This window comes from Canis aureus, chromosome 12, assembly GCF_053574225.1.
Source record: "Canis aureus isolate CA01 chromosome 12, VMU_Caureus_v.1.0, whole genome shotgun sequence".
NCBI lineage: Eukaryota > Metazoa > Chordata > Mammalia > Carnivora > Canidae > Canis > Canis aureus.
This window is the reverse complement of record NC_135622.1, coordinates 52,720,272-52,743,235: the sequence shown is the minus strand read 5'-3', so window position 1 is coordinate 52,743,235 and position 22,964 is coordinate 52,720,272. Positions and strand designations below refer to the sequence as shown.

The following is a 22,964-nucleotide window of genomic DNA, read 5'->3' as shown; positions in this document are numbered from 1 at the left end:
GCACCCCCAAATCGGTGTGCCCTGGTGTCCGGCACCTCCACCGCTCCCCAGTGGCTCCCCAGTGTCTGCACAAAGGGCCCCAGGATCCTAAAATGCAAGGTCACTTCTCCACTGTAGAGACCCTCTGTCCCGAGTCAGGAGTCACTGCTAAGTGAGAGGATCAGGGTGGGCGCTCAGAGCGAGAGCTACTGATTCCCTTAATGGTGCTAGATCCAGGAGCGTGTGATAAACTCTCAACGCGGCAAAAGCCAGAATTATGATAGAGTAAGTGTAAACTTGGAAGGCAAAGAGATAAAGAAGAGAGAGAGAATGAGGTTGGTCCCTAGAGCCCTTTACCCACATGTTCTAGAATTAATGCTTGGCTCACAAAAGTGCAGACTATTCCACTCACTTCCTGGGGGTAGGCCTTCCCCAGTTGCACAATCCACAACATGGAACTTTCCCTCTCCTTCCTGACACCTCCTCGGCAGTGTCGAGCCATGGCCTCAACTACATCCTAGTCATGAGAGCAGCTGCCAGGATGGCCCCTCGTCACCTGCCACGCTTGCCGGAGCCTTCAGCGAACCCTTGCTGGGCACCAGTGCAGGTTCTGCGGATCCCACACAAACCAGCCCCAGCAGCATCAGAGGATCAGTGTTGTGAGAAGCAAAGGAACAGCGAGAAGAAACCAACACAGAGTGCGGGAACCTCCTGGCCTCCCTCCAGGCTGCGTGGAGGCCAGATAGAAGCTACGAGAACACAACCAGCCAGCCACTCCACGCTTTTCACTCTGTTGGGGGCCCCCACCTCAACCCCTAGCCTCTCAGGGAAGGAGCAAGAAAGACTTGGTTGACTTAGAAACAGAGTTCCTAGGGTCCAGAGAAGCGAAGCAAGATGCCCAAGCTGACTCAACAGGTCAAGAGCAGACCAGAGATAAGAAGCAAGACCTTCTCACGCTCTGCCTGCCGCTTTCACTTCCCCTTGCTCACTATTAGGCCCTGGTTCCTCCTCCTAGGACTAAAATGATGAGTAAGATTTAAAAATTCCCTTCTACCTTCCTCCAACGGCCAATGATGAAACTTGACTATAAGCCACATTAGACCAAAAATTCCCAGCTTATTTTTAGTTCTATGGAAGTTTTTAAAAAATTATTTTGTCCCAGTGAAACTCTGGAAGCTCTGCTTTAAAATGTTGTGTTGTTGTCATTGCTGCTGTTGTTTTGTGTCTGTGTCAAGGATGGCCATTTAATTTTTTTTTCCTACTACAGTTGACCCTTGAATAATACAGAGTTGAACCATGTGGGTCCACTTATATGCAGATTTTTTTTGATAAATGCAGTACAGTAGTGTAAATATATTTTCTTTTCCTTATGATTTTCTTAACATTTTATTTTCTCTGGTTTACTTTATCATAGGAATATAGTACATAAAACATATCATATACAAAACACGCATTAAGGCTTTGGATGAGCACCAGATGAATCACGTCACCATGCCATCTGGTACCAAAGGTAGGATGCCTGAGGACCCCACCTATGCCTTCCCAAACCCCCAATCCCAGGGAGGCTGTGTGTTTTTTTGGGCTTTTGAGGAAGAGGTCCACAAACTCTTCTTGAAATTCCTTCCCCACGTCCTCCCTCAACTCAGAATTGTCCAGATTTTAGGGCAGCCCCAGGTGGCTTGGTGGTTTGGTGCTGCCTTCAGTCCAGGGTGTGATCCTGGAGACCTGGGATCAAGTCCCACGTCGGGCTCCCTGCATGGAGCCTGCTTCTCCCTCTACCTGTGTCTCTGCCTCTCTCTTTCTCTGTCTCTCATGAATAAATAAATAAAATCTTAAAAAAAAAGAGTTGTCCAGATTTTAAAACAATATAGTGCATATACTTTGTTATGTATACCCCCCAGCAGGGTTAGGGGCGCTCCTCCTTCGATGAAAAACTTATTCACCTAGAATGGTATAAATAAAAAAAATATGAATACTCTCATGTATGATCAGGCCAGCTTTTGCCTCCAAATGAGCTAAGAAAGACAAAACTTTAACTTTTCAGAGGATTTTTCAATTTTGGACTTACAAATAAGGGAATGTCAGAAAACAGCTTACAACATCATTTATTGTTCTGAAAGTCACTCAAGGGCCCAGATTTGAAACCTCCTCAACACTCCAGAAAGAAAATACACACACATACACACACATTCACACACACGCACACAAATAAGATAGAGACTAAGGGTAGGGAGATGGATTACTTATAGAGTAAGCGCGACTCTCATTTTACACTCCAGCAAACAATACAGCCAGGCTCAATTCAAGTATAAAACAAAGGCTCACAGCTAGAAATATAAATCCAGAGGGGTAGATTTATTTGGGGGCTTTGTCAGGGGCAATTCAGGAATGTGTCGTCAGGGTAAGGAAGAGCCCCACGTCACTTTCTACCCCAAACAACAAAATAAAGAGAAGCCTACTGGAAGCAGCAAAAACTTTTTAAATTTTCTTCAAAGAGCAGGCAAAAAAAAAAAAAATGGAGACTGACATATGTTAATTTATCCTTTACAATATCCCTGAGACACAAATATTAACTTCAGCTCATAAATTACAAACCTTACTTAGCAAGCCTAAGGAGTTTGCCAGTCCTGGGGAAGAGCCAGGATTTCAACCCAGGTTTGTTTGCTTCCAGGTGAACGCTCGCCCTGGAGCCCTGGGATATTCTCCCAAAATGTCTAGATGCATATTTCACCTCTAGACATCTCGAAGAGTTACGGCCCAGTTGTAGCTTTGGCGAAGCTGAATTCTCGTCCCAGCCTTGGAAAAGCCTCTGATGTTTGTTGGTTCCCGATCTATCTATCTGTCTCTTTCTCTTGACTTCGGTTTTTGCAAAATAGAGGAAGTGGACCAAAGGTGTTGTTCTAGTTTCGAGGACATGGCAAGTCTGTCGTTCTGTAAGCTGAGACCACAGCTCTCTTGCATTCTCATGACCTCCAGCTGTCTCAGGCAGAGGCCTGAAAAATAAAGTTCTACACAGCCTGCCTCAATTGGGTGGGCTCCACGGCTCAGCAAGGCCATATGCCGCACACACCAGAGGCTCAGCTCGTGACTGCTGGATGGAATTCTCGGATGAAGTGGGCTAAGCAAAGGACACCCTCCAAGGACGTCAGTCCAATGCAGAGATACTGCTCACAGGGAAGCACTGAATATACAGTTAGACTTTGTTTTCTTCTTCTTCTTGGTTTTTTATTTTTTATTTTTTTTCAGTTTCAAGGTATGGAGGCACATCTAGCCCTCTGAGATGAGGATTTTACCCAAGATGCATGCTTATTAATTCCATGCTCCTCTCATACTCATGGCTCTCATTTCTCATGTGGGTGGTAGAGAGAGACCAGGCTTTGCAGACACACAGATGTGGCTTCAGGCACCAGCCCGCAACCTTCCAAAAGGAGGTGACATTATGAGAGTTCTTGAATACCTCAGCATTTCAGGTTCCCCATCCAGAAGGGGGATATCTCTCTCAAAAGTTTGTCAGAAGATGGCTAAAAGTGATCCTAGATGCTCATGATTCCTGCCAATAATAACTTACATGGCTCAGGGGGTGCCGTGGCCCATGTTTTACCGAGAGGACCAGAGACTCAGACAGATGGGAATTTGCTCATCTCCCAGCCACAGCACGCTGCCACCCTACTCTAGGAGGCTGGGGCCCGGTCCCGTGGTTGCCACTGGGAGGGCCTGTGTTCCGTTGTCAATGGGAAAGACAGAACCAGATGGGGTGTTGAGGAAGCTGTGTGTTTGTCATTGTTCCTCACGATCCTAAAACGATTGTACATTTTCATTGGTTCTAAAGCCTGGGAATAATCAAACCACACTGCCTTTTTTTTTTTTTTTTTAAAGGACATTAACTTAAAACAATTGCAGTAACCAAGGCATCTGTGAAGCCAAGCCCTCCACAGCCATGTCAGCAGAGACCCTGGAAAGTGGGAGGAAGCTGGTGACCCTGCTCCCGGCCTCTGCTGAGCTCCAGCCTCCCTTTTGTCTCTCCCTGTTGTCATTGGCCTTGACTTGCACTCATTTATCTGATGCTCAATCAGAACGTGGAAAAAAAAAAAAAAAAAAAAGAACGTGGTTCCCTTTCTGGAAAGGAGAAAGATGTTTCTCTGCTCCTAGAGAGGATCATTTGAAAACACCCTTGGCTCTCCCCATCTCTAGCTCTGCCTCGGCAGTGCTGCTGGCTGAGGTTGCCAGGTTTGCTTCTTCCCCTGTCACTCAGGAAAAGGAGCCCACGGGTGTATTAGAATCATCAGGTTAGATGGCAAAGGGCCCTTTTAAATGATCAAATCCAACCCGCCCGTTTCAACAACACAGAAACCGACCCAGGCAGTGAGGGGCAGAGCTGAGAGCCACGCCTGGGTCATCGGCTGTCCAGGCCACACGCTTTCCCTCCTCTCCCTGCAACATGTAATTCAGGTGCTCTGCAAATGACACCGTAATAACACGTATTGCGTTGCAGGAGGAGTCGAAATGATCACATTTCCCTCTTTCTCTGGCACACGGCACTCCGTATGACAAATGCCAAGCTTCACGAAGGTATGTGTCTCCTCCTCTGCCTCCCCTGGAATGACAGCCAGCTGCAGGCAGGGATGATGCCATGTTGATTGATCACTATATCCTTCCTGGGGCAGCACAAGGCAAAGAATCTACCCCATATGTATTTGTTAAATGAATGAATGAATGATCTCGTTTTTACGCTTGATACATCATAAAACTGCAATTAAAGTCTTTGGGGGCATAGCATTTCCCCAGTTTCATTTTAAAGATCTAATTATCTACACCATACAGAATTTTTATTAGAAAGTGAAGTCATTAAATAAGCAGACACCAGACTCAGGCCCTGAGATAATTTGCAAATAGAGGCACATGTGTCTGCAGCGCTAAGCTGGGCCTCGTAAGCACACTGCTGGTGAACAGGGCACCCATTTTTAGCACTCAGATTCACTGGGACAACGGGTTCTCAAACCGGGGAAATCAGGCATCTAAATTACCCGAGAAAGGTTAGTAGTGGGCAATTCTACAATCGCTTTTCAAAATCTCCATCTTCCTTGACATGGGTTATAATGACAGCTTGAATCGAAATCACCCTCACATTTAAAAGCCACCCACTCACATTTTCTGACCTTGCTGCTTCTGTCCATATATCCCTGGGATGCACCTGTCATGCTCTCCATTCATACATTTGGTCACAAAATCAGTTCAATTTATTTCAGTGATAACCCAGCAATCTGTTCCTGTGAAAAGGAAGCTACTTCCAGCATCATCAAACATTTTCTCTTAACTCAGACATATCAGACTCCTCTTCCATTCATCACTTCTAGGAATGAAGCCTTGGCCAACTGCACAAAGCTTCGTTAATGCTGCGCTGAGAGCAAAACCCTAATAAAGTCTCTAAATATTTACTATGAGTCTAAGTTACTGACCAGTTCCACCCCCATTAAAATCCGCTCTCCTTCTCCAAACACGATTATTTTAGGTCACTGACCCACCAGCCAAGGAAATGACAAGATTGTATACCGTGGCAGAAAGAGCAAGCAGGGCCCAGTTTTAAATTCTGGCCCTGTCACTTCCTAGCTAATGGGCTCTCTGCAAGTTACCTTGCTTTTCCTGGTTTCCTTAGCTGGGAAAAGGGAATGATAAGACTAATGTCACAGAGTTCTGGTGATGACTTGAGCAAAATGTATATACCTATATATAGTAACTTTAAAAAAAGGAAGCTAAACATGCCCAGAATGAAGAGTTTGAAGCATTCATTTTTTCAAGTATTCTGTGACGAAGGAGCTGAGAATATACAATGGTGAAAGGACAGCCTCTTCCACAAATGGTGTTGGGTTAAACTGGATGCCTCCACCACTAAAAGAATGTAACTGGACCACCCTACAGGAAAATGAACTCCAAATGGATTAAAACCTTGAAAGTAAGGCCCCAAACCATAAACCTAGAACATACAGGCAATAAGCTCCCTGACACAGGTCTCGGCAGGGAATTTTTTGGATCTGACACCAAAATCAAAGGCAACAAAGCAAAAATAAGCATGCAGGGCTCAGTCATATTAAAGGATTCTCGCAGATAGTAACATATTCTTGAAACTCAGGGTATTTGGGGGCCATTTCAAGTTTGTTCCCCTTTGAGAAATCAAAAATGTTGGTGATTTGCCTAGAGTTGCCGTGAGATGGAGGATAGCCTACCTGGTGAGAGATAACTTGAAGACTAACCAGCAGATGAGGAAGCTGAGCATGGGCAATTTTTAAACTTCCCACATAATGAAGGGATCTCCGAAGGCCTGAAGTAGTCCAAAGAGCAACTGCCACCATTCTAAGAGGACCCAGAGACCCAGCTACTGAGGACTCTTTCCTCATCAATGAAACTAAGTAACAGCAAGTCTACTGTGAGGTGGGCACCATGCCAGACCCCAGAAAGACATATGATCATTTACTTTCTAGAAGGTATCAGCATTGCCATTTTACAGGTACAAAAACTGAGGCTCGGAGCAGTTAGAGGGTCCTTCAGGATCCTACAGCTGGGACAGAGCAGCAGCAAAGTCTGGATTCCTAGCCAACTCCACAATCCACTTCTTTCCCATCACTCTGCTGCCCTGTCAGGTGATTCTTGCAGCCTCTGAGAAAGGAGTTTAACCAGGATGAAAGAGGAACCAGAGGATACTTGGGTCGACGAGTCAAAACTCAGCAAGGAAGACCTGGCTCCCTGCCACAGGCCTCGCTGTTCCTGCTCATCCACTGAGTGAGGGGCTCCATGGCAATACCCCCCTTCACTGTGAGGGCTGAAGGGCTCCCCAAATGGGCAGGGGTAAGACAGCTATACCGTAGCCACCAAGCACAGGCTGCCCAATTCAACCTTCATGGGTGACCTAGTCAAGTTGTCGGGGGCCCCATATCTCCTTGACTTTCCCCTCATCGCACCACCTCTCTGACTGTATCATAAGGATCTCTTTCTACATCTATGTTCTTTGAAAACAGGAATAACAGACAGTGTTTTAAGTCCTCAGTCCCCGAAATGGCATTTGGTATAGAGTAGATGCTCAATGAATGTCAAGTGCGTGAAATGAAGAGAATTCAACATCAAAGCTGGACAAGAGGACTTTAGACCATGGCTCCAACCCTGAGATTTCATGCCTTAATGATTCCTAGATCAGTTTTCCGTCTCTGGGCAGTTTAGGGTCTCCTCAACATCAAGATTTCCCAACCAGATGAGGACATTAGGGGTGTTTAAGGCAGTCAATCATTCAAAGCCCTCTCTACAGGCTCCTGTGTGCCATCCTTTCAGGAACAAGCAAACATGGCCATTGGAACAGACACTGTTAATCCCATTTTAAAGACTAAGATGAGGCCCACAGGTGTGAACTGATTGCCCCAGGGCCAACAGTCGACAGTGAGGCTGCTGATTCCCTAGTCTTTTCATGGGACCATAATGCCCCTTCAGCTCATGAATAACAAGCCTGGAGCATAGATTGGCAAAGTGAAGGGAGAAGGTGGGTGGCTGGAAAAGAGGAGAGTGTGCAAGAAAGGGAAAATAAAAGGCAAGAGAGGTGAGCAGCTTCTCTGGAGACTGTGGCTGACAGCTGACAGTCGGTGACCCTATGGCCCTGGCAAACTCTGAACTCCTCACTCAGAGCTGCCTGGGGTGGGGGTTCATTTGGCTCTCAGTTCCCTGACTCAACCAGTTGCAGCTAGGCCCCATGAGCAAAAGCAAACTGAATGCTTCTTGATGCTGAGTAAAAAAACAGGAAGTCACAAGTAGCTTGACTCTCCTCTCAACTTGGGTCTCCAGAAGTTGGGGCAGGCAACTCCCTGGCAGCTCGCCCCCGTGGGAGTCTGTGGCATCCTCAAAACACGGGGTTCAGGGGGCTCTGAACACTGGTCCCGGGAGGAGCCAGACCAGGCACCCCACAGGGTGGGAAGTCAGGGAGACAGGCCTTTGGGGGCCAGCTCCATCACTGTTCTGTTCACTGAGCAAACACTGAGCGCTGACTATGTGTTCAAACCCGTGTGACCCGAGGGTAATAGCTCACTCGGAGCTGAGTTTTGTCATCTGCAAAGTGGGGACAGCCCCTGCTGCACAGGGTGTCATGCACGTCAGTGAGAGCTCCTCCTCTACACACAGAGTCTATTCTCAGCACCGAGGCCACACGCTACCCACCGGGTGCCTGAGATGGGGGCGCTGCTGCCCGCTTCCCAGGGCTGCAGGCAGGAGGCAGCGTGGGCAGGACTGTCCCCACCCCTCTCCCCTCACCGGAGCCCGGGGCCCGAGGGAGGTGAACCTCTGCCAGCCCCCAGCCTGGGCCCAGTGCCCATGTTTATGACTGTTTATTTCAGGGCAAGTAGAAAGGAGAAATTAGAGCCATAAAAGACAGGACAACAGACCAATAAAAACCAGCTCCCAGAAGAGTCAGAAGGAGGAAGAGAGGCAAAACTGTCACCATAGCAACACAAGACAGTCAGAAGCACGCAGGGAAAACAGCCCCTGCTCTGCCTCTCTCCTCTCAGCAAAGCAAGCCTGGGACCCCATTCGGAGCTCCCTGAAAGCCACGGACCCCCCCTAAAGCCCTAGGCCCCAGGCTGACCTGGCTAGCAGTGCCCCCCTGCCCCCCCGCCGCCCCTCTGCTGGCCCGCATGTAGCATAGGTCCCAGCCTTTCATGAACCCAGCCCAGCTTGCTGTGCCCTGGGGACTCTGCGCTATGCAGATGGCCCAGGCCCTATCCAGAGGGACGATGATGGTGATGGTGAAAGCCGGGAAAAGTTTCCAACAGAGTAAGACAGGAGGGCCACAGAACTGTGGGGGCGACCAAGGCCCAAAACACCTGCCCCAGTACTCTGCCCCGGAGTCCCTGGGGAGCAGGCAGGGAAACAAGGACATGGATGAGGACACCAGGCCCAGAATGGTGGCCCCGTCAGTGCCGGACCCTGCAGGCCCAACACAGTGGCTGGGAGTTGTTCTGAGGATCTGGGAGTGGGGTCAGCAAATTCCTCTGGGGGTCTTAAAGGACAAAGATCTCTTGGTTCTGGCCCCTGGGGACCCTGGCCACCAACTCAGGACCGGTTGGAGAAGGATCCAGGGGCCCACAGGCTCATGCTGACAGAGGCTTCTTGGTCCTTCAGCTGGCAGGCAAGACAGGTGTCCACCAAAGAGCATGGCTGGCCTGGGACCAGCCTTTTGGGAAGTGGGTCAAATTGTTCCCAAAGCGCAGGATCTGTCTGTAAAGTCCCTTTTGCCAGACTGGGATTTTGAGGAGGAGGAAGGTGCTGAGGCCAGGAGGCCTGGGTCCTAGGCACAGCGGTGCGCTGGCTGGCCAAGAACATCTGGGGCAGGTGGCAGCAGAGGGTCCAGGTGCGCAGGCACAGGGGAGGGGCGGGGGTCACCCTCGCCTCTGGGCCCCTGGCGGTGGGAAGGGGAAGCGGAGGGTTGGGGCGTCCTGGAAGAACGCTCTGGAGCCGGAGGTGCCCGGCGGGGGTGGCGGCGCCGAGCGGCCGAGGGGTGAGGGGGGCGATCTGGAACGCAGTCAGGAGGCAGCCCCGGGGAGCCGGGCACCGGGCGCACAGGCGGACATCGGGACGGCGACCGCAGGACGCGGGCTGAGGCACTGGGTCCTCCGCGCTCCTCCCAGCCTCCCTCCAGCGCTGGCCCCGCGCCCCCTCCCCGCGCCCCCACCCCGCGCCCCGCCGCGCTCACCCGGGGTCGCCGCCGCCCTGCTCGGCCGCGCGTCCGCCGCCGCTGCCCCAGCCGCCGCCGCCGTGGACGCCTCTCCCGCGGCCGCCGCAGCCTGCGAGACGGCCCCGAGCCCCGCCCCGGCCCGCCCCCAGCCCGGCCCCGCCCCAGCCCGGCCCCGCCCCGCCCCGCCCCGCCCCGCCCCGCCCCGCCCGGCCGCACGCGCGCGCCGCGCCCCCTCTGCGCCCCCTCTGCGCCCCCTCTGCGCCCCCTCTGCGCCCCCGAGCCCGTGCCCGCCGCCCCCACGCTCCCGGGCCGCGGCCCTTCTTTCCGCCTCGGCCTCCGGGGGGGAGCCGGGACCAGCGCTGGCCGCCTCTACACGCCGAATTCCCTCATTCCCGCTCTTCTCTCCCAGAAACCCCGAGAGAGGCCCGTGGCCAGTCCCGGGGGCGCAGCCCACCCGCAGCCCACGCGGCCGCGCTCTCACCTCACTTTGGGTTCGGAAGCCGCGGAATCCTCCCTGCCTCCCTGCCTCCCGCCGGCCTCCCTCCCTGCCTCCCGCCGGCCTCCCTGCCTCCCAGCCCTTCGCGTTCAGAGCCCCAGCCCCGGGGGCTGCAGGTCTCCCGTGGGCCCACCAGAAGAAGTCTTGCAAATGCTCCCTCCCTAAGGAGTAAGCCTGCAAAAACACTTTCAAAAAATTCTTGTGATGCAAGGGGGTACGTAGGGGATTACAGTGTCATTGTCGCGATCATTGTTTTAAAACATCTGCCGTGGAGGCTTTCGGCATTAGAGAGAGATTCAGGAAACCCGAGAGGTGCGCGGTGCCAAACAGGTTGTGAGTCAGAGCTCCTCTTGGGGGGCCAGGGGGGAGGGCGCCTTCTCCTGCTTCCTTTCCCAGTCATTCCGCGGAGCATCATGAAACATTGATTAAACCCCTACCGTGGGCCTAGCCCTGTAGTGGGGGCCAGGTCGGTTTCAGCGGGTGCGTGGGCTGGGAGCACACGTGTCCTGGTCCCTGGTCCCGGAGTGTGGCGAGCTTCCGGAGACTTTGATCAACTCCGTCTCCTTTCCGAGTTCCAGTGTCCCCCATGCCTAAGGTCCTGATGCCATCCTAGCCTCCTTCCGACTCTGGATTGCTTCTGGGAGCTGCCTAGCACGGCTCCTGCTCTGGGTTTTGGTAAGAATTCAGATAAGGCTCAGGAGGGCACAGTTTAGTTAGAATGAAATAGTCTCCCAGTTGGAAGTGTCTTTAGAATGAACACTTTCCCCTTCCTCTTTTGGGGGTCAAGGCCCTTCATGCCCGGCCCAGCTTGTGTTCAATCCCTGTAAAGATAATACGTTTTATCATTGGGTGGCTCTATTAGAAGAGGCTTCTGACTGTACCCCCCTACCCCCATACACACACACACCAAAACTTCTGGCATATTCTCTCCACCTTGGACCTGGCCAGGCTCTGGAGAGGACAAAGGTGAACCAGCCACAGATGCCATTCACCCCATAAAGCACTATCATTTCATACCATGGGAATGCTCCTGACTTTACACCTGTCTGTCTCTAATAATAATATAGCTTAGGTTGGAGAAGAGACTATTTGATGTATGAGATTTCACTTCCACATACTTAAAAGATGGCTTCTGTTTCAGTAAAATTGAGGGATACCTGTGTAGCATTGCCTAGCCCATTGTGAAATAATAGGGTTTCTAATTATCAGTGTGGAATTTAATAATTAAGTGTTTCCTAAGACACAATAATCAGATGAAATAGTCTTTCAACTTCATTAGTAATACTAATAACAGGTTTAGAGGTTACTATAATAAAGATTATAGTGAAATTAAACTGTCATTGAAGGAGCAGGTAGGTTGAGATTAAATTTCAGACGGTTTTCATTCACAATATAAGTTTGCTAAAACGAACCTAGTGTCTTAATTAAATTAACTTTAAACGGAACTGTTCCAGTTTCAAGGGCATCCTCTTCACTTATTTATTTTTTAAAAGATGTTTCTCGAGCTTTGACACAGGGCCAGGCACTGTGTTAAATGATGGCATAAAGACACAAGTCCCTGGCCCTGAGGGACTCAGACAGGTTGCCAGCCCGGGTTTTATGACAAGGCAGAAAAGAAAGCAGGCTAAACCAGAGGTATTTGCTGTGTGGGCCCAGGGCAAGAAGGAATTCATCATGATTTGGGGGAAATTGGAAGCAGATTCTTTTAAGCCAAACCCAGAGGGATGAGTTAGTCTTCAGTAAGCAGGAAATGGGGTCAAGGACGCTCCAGGTAGAGTGACAAGAGAAAGGCCCTGGTGGAAGGGGGTTCGGTGTGGCTGCGGTGCCCGAGGGACAGCACAAAGGGGACTGAGAGTGAAGAACCAGAGCAGCAGCCGGAGAAGGCTGCTCTTGACCTTGGGAGTTTCAGGGAACTGGGTGACCTTGACTGGAGTGTCTGTTGAAGTGTGCTTGGAGATTGGGATTGAAAAAAAGAAAAGGCACCAGGGACAATGGTCAGGTGAAAAATGCCATCATCACTGGAGGGGGCGGGGGAGGTTGTGGGCTGCTCCCCATGGACCAGGTTCTACTCTTTCACATTTGAAAACACATTCTCTAAAGCATCCGCAGTGCTGAGAACAATACTTGGCACAAATTTGGTGCCGGCTGATATTTACGGAATGAATGGCAGGGTCATGAAAGACGAGCATCCTCTCTGGAGACAAAGCCACAGGGGCTGATCCCACTTGAGGCTCCTTTAACTACCCACAGAGACCCATTCTAGGGCTGTTAGAGCATTCCCTCTAAATTCCTGGACAAATTAGATTTTCCCTTGTTCCCCCAAAAGATCATTTCTGCTGCTGAGCTTTTGCTTCTCTGTATACCTAGGAGGACTTCCTCTCCCATTAAAGACCACTTGGTCTGATGCTCATGACTTCTGGGGGCAGTTGTGACACCATGTGCTCATGCTTCTTTACTCTGAATTCCTATGAAACTAACAATCTGAGCCACTTACACCTCTGATTCGTCACATACCCAAGTTTCTTGAAGACAAGGACTTTTTCTGGGACACGCATAAAACTTCCACTTGATGTGAAATCAAAGCTGGGCATAAATCCTGATCCCGCCACTCACTGGCTGTGTGAACTTAAGTTACTCAAGCCTTTGGAGTTTTGGTTTTCTCTTCTATAAAACGGAAGTAATAAAACCTACCTCCAAAGGTTGATGTGAAGGCTAACAAACAGCTTTGCAGTTATCAAGGAAAGAGTAACTGTGTGCGTGCGCATGCGTGTCTGTGTGTGTGTGTGTATGTGTGTGTTGTCTCCAAGTGCCTTGAGTCATGCTGGCCGTATAGTAAGTGTTCATCACAGATGAGCTGGTTAGTGGATTGATTCATAGAAGAGGGCTTGAAGTGGAGGCTGAATGATTCCATGTCCCCAAACCCTATGGTGCCCTCTGCTTGCTACTCTATAGGAAGGACACATTTTATTTATTTTATTTTATTTTATTTTATTTTATTTTATTTTATTTTATTTTATTTTAATCTAACTATCTATCTATCTACTTATCTACCTGCCTATTTAGAGAATGTGAGTGGGGGGAGGGGCAGAGGGAGACAGAGAGAAAGAATCCCAAGCAGACTCCCTGCTGAGCACAGAGCCCCTCTCGGGGGTCCATCCCATGACCTGAGATCATTACCTGAGCCAAAATCAAGAATCAGATGCTCAACTGACTGAGCCACCCAGGCACCCCAGGAATCTTTATTTTTATCCTCCCAGTTTACTTTCCTCCAGCAGGAATTACACAGCACTTGCTTTCCCTCCGGCGTTACTATAATGGCTTCCAAAGGTGGGGGATGTTCTTGCCAATTACGGGCCAGGGTTCCTTTATGTAACTAGGGGTTTCTACGGAAACATGGCCCAGGCTTCAGAGGGAGCATAATAGATTTGATTATGAATATTGAGCCAATTTTCACAGCTGACATACCGCACACTTCCTTATTGCAAAAAAATCACAGTCCAAACTATGTAGAGAAACTTGGTAATGCCTGCAAGTTGTGCATGTGGCTGAATTGGAGCCTGTGACTTAAAATATCTGACTTTAATCACTTTTTTTCAATCACTGAGCATCTCAGGCTCTTTCAGGCCTCCCTTGCTTTGCATATGGTTCCAATCTGCATCGAATGACCTTCCATCCTGGTACATTCATTGAATTTCTATTCAGTATTTTTTTTTTAAATCCCAGCTCATAAGCAACCCCTCTATAATGCCTCCTTCAGCTCTCCTGGGTGGACTCCGTGGTTCTTGCTTGTGTGCTACCATAGTATTGCGTTCACCCCTTTGTCAACGCATTCCCCAGGCTGTGTCTTACCTGTGTCTCTGTTTAAAATGCCTTATTCAATGTGCACCATATATGGTTTGATTCATTAACATTGAACTCACAGCCAACAGCATTTTAACTCATGCTTGAACAAAGCTTGTCTAACATGCGTTTTCTCCATAAGACCCATCACCCTTTTGTACACGTCGGAGCACTGGACAGCACTATGCTTGGGGCCATTTTAAACCCATAATCACCAACATAAAGTACAAAAATAGGAAAAACCTTGCATGAAGTAGACCATAGAAAAGGTACTTGTTCACAGTATGAGAGCTGAAAAAAGAAGACAGTGTCGCCTCGGTTGACCTAGGCTAAGAAGGTGCATTGGCAACTTGAGTTTCTCACTGCTTGGTGCACTTTGGGAAATAATACATTAAGAAAGCACCCAGAGTATTGATTTCGAGGTTACACGTACATTTTGATGAGTGGGCAAATTCATAAAAGCAATATCTGCAAATAATGAACATAAACTATATGTGCCTCCCGCCTAGACTTATGAACTCTTTGAAGCCAGCATCTGTGTTTTATTGCTCTTTGTATCTTTCCAGGACCTTGAAAAACACCTGATACATAAAAACCTGGCACTCAGTCAATGCCAACCGAATGGGTGAGCCATTCAATCCGGTCTCCTGTTTCTTTAGCAATTTCCCCAACAATTTATAAACATATTATTAAAGCAGCAAAATGTCTCTGGTTCTTCTCCCATGTGAATGTCATCAGCCTAATTTGATTCTTTGCAGTTATTTGAGAAGAGCCCTCCCGGCCTTTGAAAGTAAGGAGCAGGATATATGGAATAGATCCCTCACATGTGGCAAATCTGGATAATACAGATACTGGCTTCCAAGGTGGGTAAAAAATGATAAACGACAGCATCCACTCATCTCCCCCCAAGGGGAAGAGGGAGCAATACATTTCTAGGATCTGGAAAAATAGTGTCAAATGACGGCCAACAATGGAGAAAGATGACATAGCCCAGGAACTGAAAGGGAGACACTGGTGGTGAGAGGAAGAGAAGTGGATGGCCGGAGGCAATAGAGTCACAAGAACTGTGCAGGAACTTTGCAGTGAGGTCAAGATTTAAATCTGGGCTCCTCTCCTCCACTTAGAGCAGTATGACTTTGGGCAGGTTTCTCGACTTCCTGCTTCCTTGGTAATCACATATATAAAACAGGGACAATAGGATGAACCATTCAAGGTTGTTCCTGCAACTGATATTTATTGATGCCACTATGTGCCAGATAGAAACACGAATAAGATAACAAAATGCAGATAATTAATTAGCACCTAAAACAGTGCTTGATGCAACAGAGCTACCAAATTTAAAAAGTGATCTTCACTATTTCCACCCTTAAGTTATTTCTGTTTTCATTCTTTCTCTCTTCTCTCTCCTTCTGTCTCTAAATTTCAAAGCTTCAAGGTAAGACTTCTAGTCTCTCCCAAGGCCAAACTCTCTGACATTTTTTCATGGTCAGTTGATCTCAGTATTAGGCTTAGCCAGGTATATCCAGAAATTGCTGGTTGCATCAAGTTTTAGCAGCTTTGACAAAGTGAGTCAGTCCCTGTAGGGGACTACCTCACGACCCACAAAGCCCACGCCAACTCCAAAATCAGCATCAACAAAGTAATGACACATCTATATGGACCTTTGAGCAAAGACTGAGAGCATTTTATAGGCATTGTCTAGTCATTTATGCAGTATCACAAACAGGTAAGTGGGGCTCACTTCTGACTATACCCATTTTATAGCCAGGGAAATTAAGGCTTGATGGGACTCATTCAAGTCATCGGTTGAGTCCTAGCCACAGCCAAGAAAATAAAACACAGGTGTCGTGTCATGACTCACAACTGAGAACCAAGGGTTGAATTCCTTGGGCAACCAGATCCTCCTCCTTTTCTTGACAAATGATTTCTTTGCTTTTCAGGAAGTTGATCAATGAGCAAGCCCACAGGTTAATTTAGACACAAGCCATGATTCTCTCTCTTGCTATCAGACTTTGCCTCCAATGTGGAGAGCTGAAAACACAATGGGGTACTGAGGTGATGTTAAAATTCTCACCAAACAGAATGACTGAGTATTGAACTTCTTTACAATCCCTGCTAATAATGCACCAGTGGTTCTTGTATCTACATGCACATAAGTACTATATGCGACATTCACATAAATGGCCATGTTAATGATTTTCAACCTATTGTGTTTGCCTTCTGACTCTTCAATCACTTGGAAAATACCTTATAATAGTGATGCTTGATATATTTAGAACTCATACTATTTTGGGTTTTCAAAAAATACGTTTTCATTCTCCCTTTAGCCACTGCCAAGGTCAACTCCTTACCAGCTCTCCCTTGAGTTACCTGGACAGCATTCTTTTTTTTTTTTTTTTAGGATTTTATTTATTCATGAAAGACAGAGAGAGAGAGAGAGAGAGAGAGAAAGGGGCAGAGACACAAGGCAGAGGGAGAAGCAGGCTCCATGCAGGGAGCCCAACGTGGGGCTTGATCCCGGGTCTCCAGGATCACACCCTGGGCTGAAGGAGGCGCTAAACCGCTGAGCCACCCAGGCAGCCCCCTGGACAGCATTCTGACTGGTCCTCTGCCTTCATATTCAATCCAGCCCACTACTATACACTTGAGGCCCAGAAACACTTATAAGAGACGTATGTGATGGGGGCAGCCCCAGCAACATAGACTTAACATCTTTGTAGAACTCACCTGGCTGTTTATAGCCTGCCCTTGCTTGTTCTTCCTGCTGCATTTCTTTCTACTCCTTAACTCAAAATATTATATCACTCCTCTCTCTGTGCCTGCTCTTTCCTCTCTCTGGAATGCCCGCTTTCTGTTATCACATGGACAAAGTCCAAATGTACCTTCCAGGTAGGAGAACATCATTTTGTAACCAAATCTCTTCTGAATCCTGATCCTCAGCCTGCCTAGGCCCACTGACTCACACACACTCTATCTCACAGTGATTTAATTCTGTGCATCACTTCTTGAGCTCCTGAAATTTAGAAATTATATATATATATACATGTACATATGTATATGTGTATATATATCTCATAAGTATGCATACATATACATATTTTATATATAGATACATATAGATACAAACACATATGAATATGCCCCATAGGTACACATAAATACCTATTTGATACACATACACATATAGATATATATTTAACATCTGTGTTCTCAGTCCTTGACATCTAATGTCCACTTGATAAATATCCACAGAGTTGATCTGAATTAAACTGAATCCCTCAAGATCCGGAGATTAGAAAAACTGTCCTTTGAAGTTAGTTCTGGAAAAGTAAAGTATAATCAAGCTTGAAAGAGCAACATAGGATCTTTTTAATAGAAGAGTGCTTTTTTAGAGTGCTTTTTTTTTTTTTTTTTGATGAATTAGAAAACTTCTCCAATGTGCTTTTCTGGCTGTGTGATCTTAAAATAAAATCCACATTAGTGATTATTAGGCAAATCCAACAAATAGTTCTCTGCTTCTGATGTTGAAATGCTCCCTTTCCTTACATGCCAACACCTCTACATTTTCTTTGTTTTAATTATACTAAGCGTCTTTTTGTTCTTCCTGGGACATTTGCCTGGGAGGCTAGGGCAAGCTATAAATAATAATCATCGTCATTATAAGAAATAGTATTTACAGAGTCTATTCTTGGAGCCGAAGACTAATTCATGAGCACGCCCAACACGGCCCTGATAGAGCTGCAGTGATTTCTTGGGGAGAGTCTTGGGCTCTTGAATATTTCACCTGTCTCATTAGCGTCACTCATGTGGCGTGACTGCTCAGACGGCAGCTGCTTCATCCAATAAACTCCATCAAACTGCTTCCCATCTGTTAATGGGGAGGAAATGGGAGATTTTAGAAAATATAATGATTTTTATGTTGTTGAACATAAGTGCAATTGGTTTTCTGGTTTCTACATTTCCTTTATACCCAAGGCTTCCATGAATCTATTTAATATGGGTTTGTGTGTGCGTTTTGTTAAGAAATAAAAACAATGTTATCTTTTATTACACACATTTAGGCACTTCAAGGTGTTAAACGAATCTCAGAGCAGAAAGGGCCCTGGAAATAATTTAATTAATTTAATAATTTAATTCAGTTTGTTCATTTAACAGATAGAAAAACTGAGGCCCAGGAAGGGAAGGGGATTTCCCAAGGTCATATGGTAAGAATAAGGCAGAATCTGGGAGTTTTGGGGGAGGGGGGAATTGAAACATGGTGTGCTGGTTCCAGCTAGTGTTTTCTTTCTCTCTCTGATCTGAACAAATCTTCCTCCTCTTCTGATTTGAGCCCTAAAGTTTTCAGCTTGTTGCATATTTAGGATACTAATCTTCTGCACATTAATTATCCAGTTACCTCCATAATTTCTTAGAAGTCCTAAAACTATTTTATTGGACTGCACTGAGTATTGTCCCCAAGACAGATGAGCCTATGAAGTGAGAGACCCAGGCAAGTTCTGGAGGCAAGAACTGGAAACTGCCAATCGAACAGGCATCGTGATCTGGTGGCAAAAGCTTGCTGTCCTTCATCCTGGGTTCTAGGAACAATTCTGCTTGATATGTTCTATGATTTGGGGCAGGTCAGTAAACTCCTCTTGTTTCAGTGTTTCCATTTGTTCACCATGGATTATAAATGCCTGCCCTGACTTCCCTAGAGAAATGATGAGAGAATCAAGTAAAATGACAGATGTTAAAAGACTGAAAAGCTAAACCACCACCACCACCACCACCACCACCACAGAATCATTATTTCATTCAGTAGCAGAAACATAGCAAGACTATTTTGCTTTTGTTTATTGCCAAAGTGTCATGCATGGTAATTTCATGCTAATTTCCTGCAGGTGGTCAGATTTTTATTGGCCCTTATTTGTCTCCTCCCAAGCATCACTGGAGTTTGGAACATATTTTATATTTTCACATACTTAAGAATTTACTTAGCACTTACTATATGCCAGAAACCCTGATAGGTGCTAGGGATACAAGGAAGGATGCTCTCATGAATTCACTGCCCAGGTGCGAAACAAATATGAAAATATATGAGAAGCATTTACGGACTTTAGGGACAAGCATTTAGCCAGGCTATGAGAAAGGCTTCCAGGGAAAGTTGTTGAAGTCCTGAGAAGGGCTGATCCAGGAGAAGAAAAAGGAAAAGGTAGAAATAACAACAAATGCACTGCGATGCTGATTTGCCTGGGACATCGTGAATACTTTAGTTGGACAGACGTGATGGGGGATCAGGGATTTAGACAGCGGTCCTCACAGAGAGATTTTCTTATATTCTCGGAAGCTGATACTCGTTGTTGAGAGTGATTGGGAAAATTTGATGTCAGCGTGCACCCATTTCCTTTCTCGTATGCTTTGTCCTGACGCAAGCAGAGACACTTAAATTCACACTAAGGAGTGGTGATTTGGAAGTGCTTACTCCTTTCTGGGGAGTATGTATGCAAAGGATGATATAACAAATACCCATGTTCTCATCACCTAGAATAACATCTTGTTATTTGTGCTTCTTTTTTTTTCTATTAAATAATAGGATATTAATGATTCATAACAGGCCATTAATGATTAATAATAGGATATTAATGATTAATGAGTAAATGTTTCCACGGGTAGTAGAAACTTCTAATGCTTAGAAAATTCGGGTTCTTTCCTTCTGGCTGCTGGGGGTACCGTACTTCCCTGTCTTGTTTCGGGATCTTGTTACCAGTTCTGGCCAATGCTTTGTGGGTAGACATAAGTCCCTTCTGGGTTAGAACACTCAACTGCTGAGGTGAGACTTTTATCTCTGAAACTTTTATCTCTCCTGTTGCAAAATGCAATGTTCATCTTCCTAGATCCCAGAGAAAGGATGACATTGAGAAGTCACCCCACCTCTGCCACCAATGCCTGATGGACATATAGCCTGAGACATAGATACATCCTATCATTTAAGCCACTGAGATTGAGAATTTGGAGTTTGTTTTGACAGCATAAGTTTACCTAACCAACTGATACATCTTCCAGCCTCAAACCCAATCTTCCCTGTCCAGAGACAACCACGATTATGAAGTCATTGGGAATATTTCCATTCATATTTCCTAAAAATTTCCAAAGTAAGTGTGTGCACTTAATATTTGGTATTATACTTTTAAAGTTTTCATGAAGGCCATCATATGGTATTCTGGTTCTCACCTTTATTTGTTCAACAGTATGGATTTTTAAAACTATCTAGCATGATAACTATATAATTATGTAGATTATGTACATGTTCAGTTTTACCAGATAATGACAAATTCCTCTTCAAAATGGTTCTACTATTTTAATACTCATAGTATATTTCCCAACATTTCTCTTGTCAGATTTTATCTTTTTTGTAAAGTGTAATTTTATTTTTTTTATTTACATCTTGTTTACTAAGGAGATTGAACATTTTTTTCCCATGGTTGTTGAATTTTCAGTTTTTCACTTCTATAAAATATCTGTTCAGATCTTTTGCAATTTTATCTATTATCTATTATGACATTTATAATTTATAGATTTATAATTTGTCTATGATTTCATTATTGATTTGTAAGAGTTAAAAATTATATTCTGCATACCACTCCATTGCCTATTATGTGTTACTGATTCCTTCATTTAATGGGTTGTTTGCCTTAACTTTGTGATGTCTTTTATATATACAAGAGTTTAATTTTGATGAAGTCAACTTATAGTTTCTGTTCCTTCTTTAAGAAAGCTTTTTCTGATCAAAGACAAAAAGATATTTTCTAATATTTTGATCTAAATCTATAAAGTATATTTTTCAATTTTGTTTACATCTTTGATACACATGGATTAGACTTGAGAAAATGGTATAAGAAAGGCATCATTTTTTTCTTTTTTGTTGGAATAGCCATTTGTCCAAGCATGATACTTTCTTCTTTGTTTTCTAATACTTCTCTTAACACAAATCAAGTTTATGTCTATCCCTCTTCACATACTACACTGTTGTGATTAATTTATTTATATGGTACATCTTGATATCTGGTAGATAATGTACCTATTTTTCCCTGATTTTATTTATTTATTTATTTATTTATTTATTTATTTATTTATTTATTTAAAAAAATTTTATTTATTTATTCATGAGAGACACAGAGAGAGAGGCAGAGACACAGGCAGAAGGAGAAGCAAGCTCCATGCAGGGACCTGACATGGGACTCCATCCCGGGTCTCCAGGATCATGCCCTGGGTTGAAGGCGGCACTAAACCGCTGAGCCACCCAGGCTGCCCACTGATTTTTAAAGAAATTTTTGGATTTTTCTCTTTGATATGGACTTTAGAATATATATCCTGATAAAATTTTTAATTAATTTTAAGTATTTTTCTTCTATTTTTTTTCTTTTTCATAGACTAGGGATTGGCAAACTATAACATATGGATCAAATCTGGTCTACCTCCAGTTTTTATAGAAAAAGTATTAGTGGTACCATCGCATTCATTTTTTTATGTATTATCTATAGGTGTTTTTATGCTTCAATGGCAGAGCTGAGTAGTTGCAATAGAGACCGTATGGCCTGAAATGTCCAAAATATTTACTATTTCATCCTTGATAGACAAATGTTGTCAACCCTTGAAACAGACAATCACACCAGTTATCACCAAGGGTGGTTAAGACTAGGTCTTTAGGGGATCCCTGGGTGGCGCAGCAGTTTGGCGCCTGCCTTTGGCCTGGGGCGCGATCCTGGAGACCCAGGATCGAATCCCACGTCGGGCTCCCGGTGCATGGAGTCTGCTTCTCTCTCTGCCTGTGTCTCTGCCTCTCTCTCTCTCTGTGTGACTATCATAAGTAAATAAAAATTAAAAAAAAAGACTAGGTCTTTAAAATATTTATCTATCCATTTCTTTTTCTTATCTTATTGCATGGATTAAGACTTTTAGTACAATGTTAAATATTGATGCATATATGGGTCATCCTTGTCTCATTTCTGAGTTTACTGGGAATACCTTCAGAATTTCACAATTAATATAATTCAGGAAGTTCTTGGTAGCTGCTTTTATGAAATAAGAAAATTTTCTTCTGTTCATAATTCACTAAATATCTCTATCATAGGGATCCCTGGGTGGCTCAGTGGTTTAGCGCCTGCCTTTGGCCCAGGATGTGATCCTCGAGTCCGGGGATCGAGTCCCACGTTGGGTTCCCTGCATGGAGCCTGCTGCCTGTGTCTCTGCCTCTCTCTCTCTGTGTCTCTCATGAATAAATACATAAAATCTTAAAAAAAAAAAATCTCTATCGTAATTGATGCTAAATTCTACCTAATTAATTTTCTACATATCATATAGGTTTTCTTTTCTAATTTCTTTACTGTGATAAACTATTATTGGTGGGTCTTCTGTTTATGAACTACTTCTGTAAAAAATATTTTATTTATTTATTTATTTGAGAGAGAAACAGAAACAGAGAGAGCAGAGAGGGTGAGGGACAAGCAGTCTCTGCACTGAGCACAAAGCCTGACACGGAGTTTGATCCTATGACCCTGACATCATTGCCTGAGCCAAAAGTCATGAACTGATGTCTCCAATGACTGAGCAACCCAGGTGATCCTGTTGTTAGATTATTTTTGAAATTCTATGGGAAACTCTAATATAAACTTCTGAGTTGAAAGAACTGAATTTTATTTACATTTTTGCATTTGTGTTTGCAAACAAAATTGGTTTGTTTGCTTGTTTGTTTTGTTTTTTACTACCCTTGTTTGGGTATCAAAATTATAATAGCCTTCGAAAATTATGCAGGTAGCTCTCTTTGTTCTCAGAAATAGTTGTGTGTGTGTGTGTGTGTGTGTGTGCTTTAAAATAAACAATAATTATCTGTTTCTTGAAACTATAACTCACTGTGATGCTCCCTGAAGAAGGGACACTTTTTAATTATCTATCCTGAATGAGATTGAC

General features: G+C 45.3%; 1 protein-coding gene and 1 long non-coding RNA gene across 11 annotated transcripts in view; one reads left to right on the top strand and one right to left on the bottom strand.

Annotated features, from left to right (window-relative positions):
• CYRIA (CYFIP related Rac1 interactor A) overlaps nucleotides 1-9,800 on the bottom strand; it is a 103,484-nt gene extending 93,684 nt beyond the window's left edge. Inside the window, exon 1 of one of the 2 annotated variants that reach the window (XM_077844064.1) lies at nucleotides 9,701-9,800. The gene's annotated coding sequence lies outside the window, so the exon portion shown is untranslated. The remainder of the gene's footprint in view (nucleotides 1-9,700) is intronic. The other variant, XM_077844065.1, reaches the window with a different exon arrangement.
• Nucleotides 9,801-14,579: 4,779 nt separating this feature from the next.
• The window catches only part of LOC144281206 (uncharacterized), a 41,033-nt gene continuing 32,648 nt past the window's right edge, over nucleotides 14,580-22,964 (top strand). For 3 of the 9 annotated variants that reach the window (XR_013349709.1, XR_013349706.1, XR_013349705.1), the window contains exons 1-5: nucleotides 14,580-14,643; nucleotides 14,777-14,881; nucleotides 18,482-18,637; nucleotides 20,061-20,149; nucleotides 22,461-22,613. This is a non-coding gene — a long non-coding RNA (uncharacterized LOC144281206). Of the gene's footprint in view, nucleotides 14,644-14,776; nucleotides 14,882-18,477; nucleotides 18,638-20,060; nucleotides 20,150-22,460; nucleotides 22,614-22,964 lie in introns of all 9 variants that reach the window. The other 6 variants (XR_013349704.1, XR_013349703.1, XR_013349702.1 and 3 more) reach the window with 4 other exon arrangements.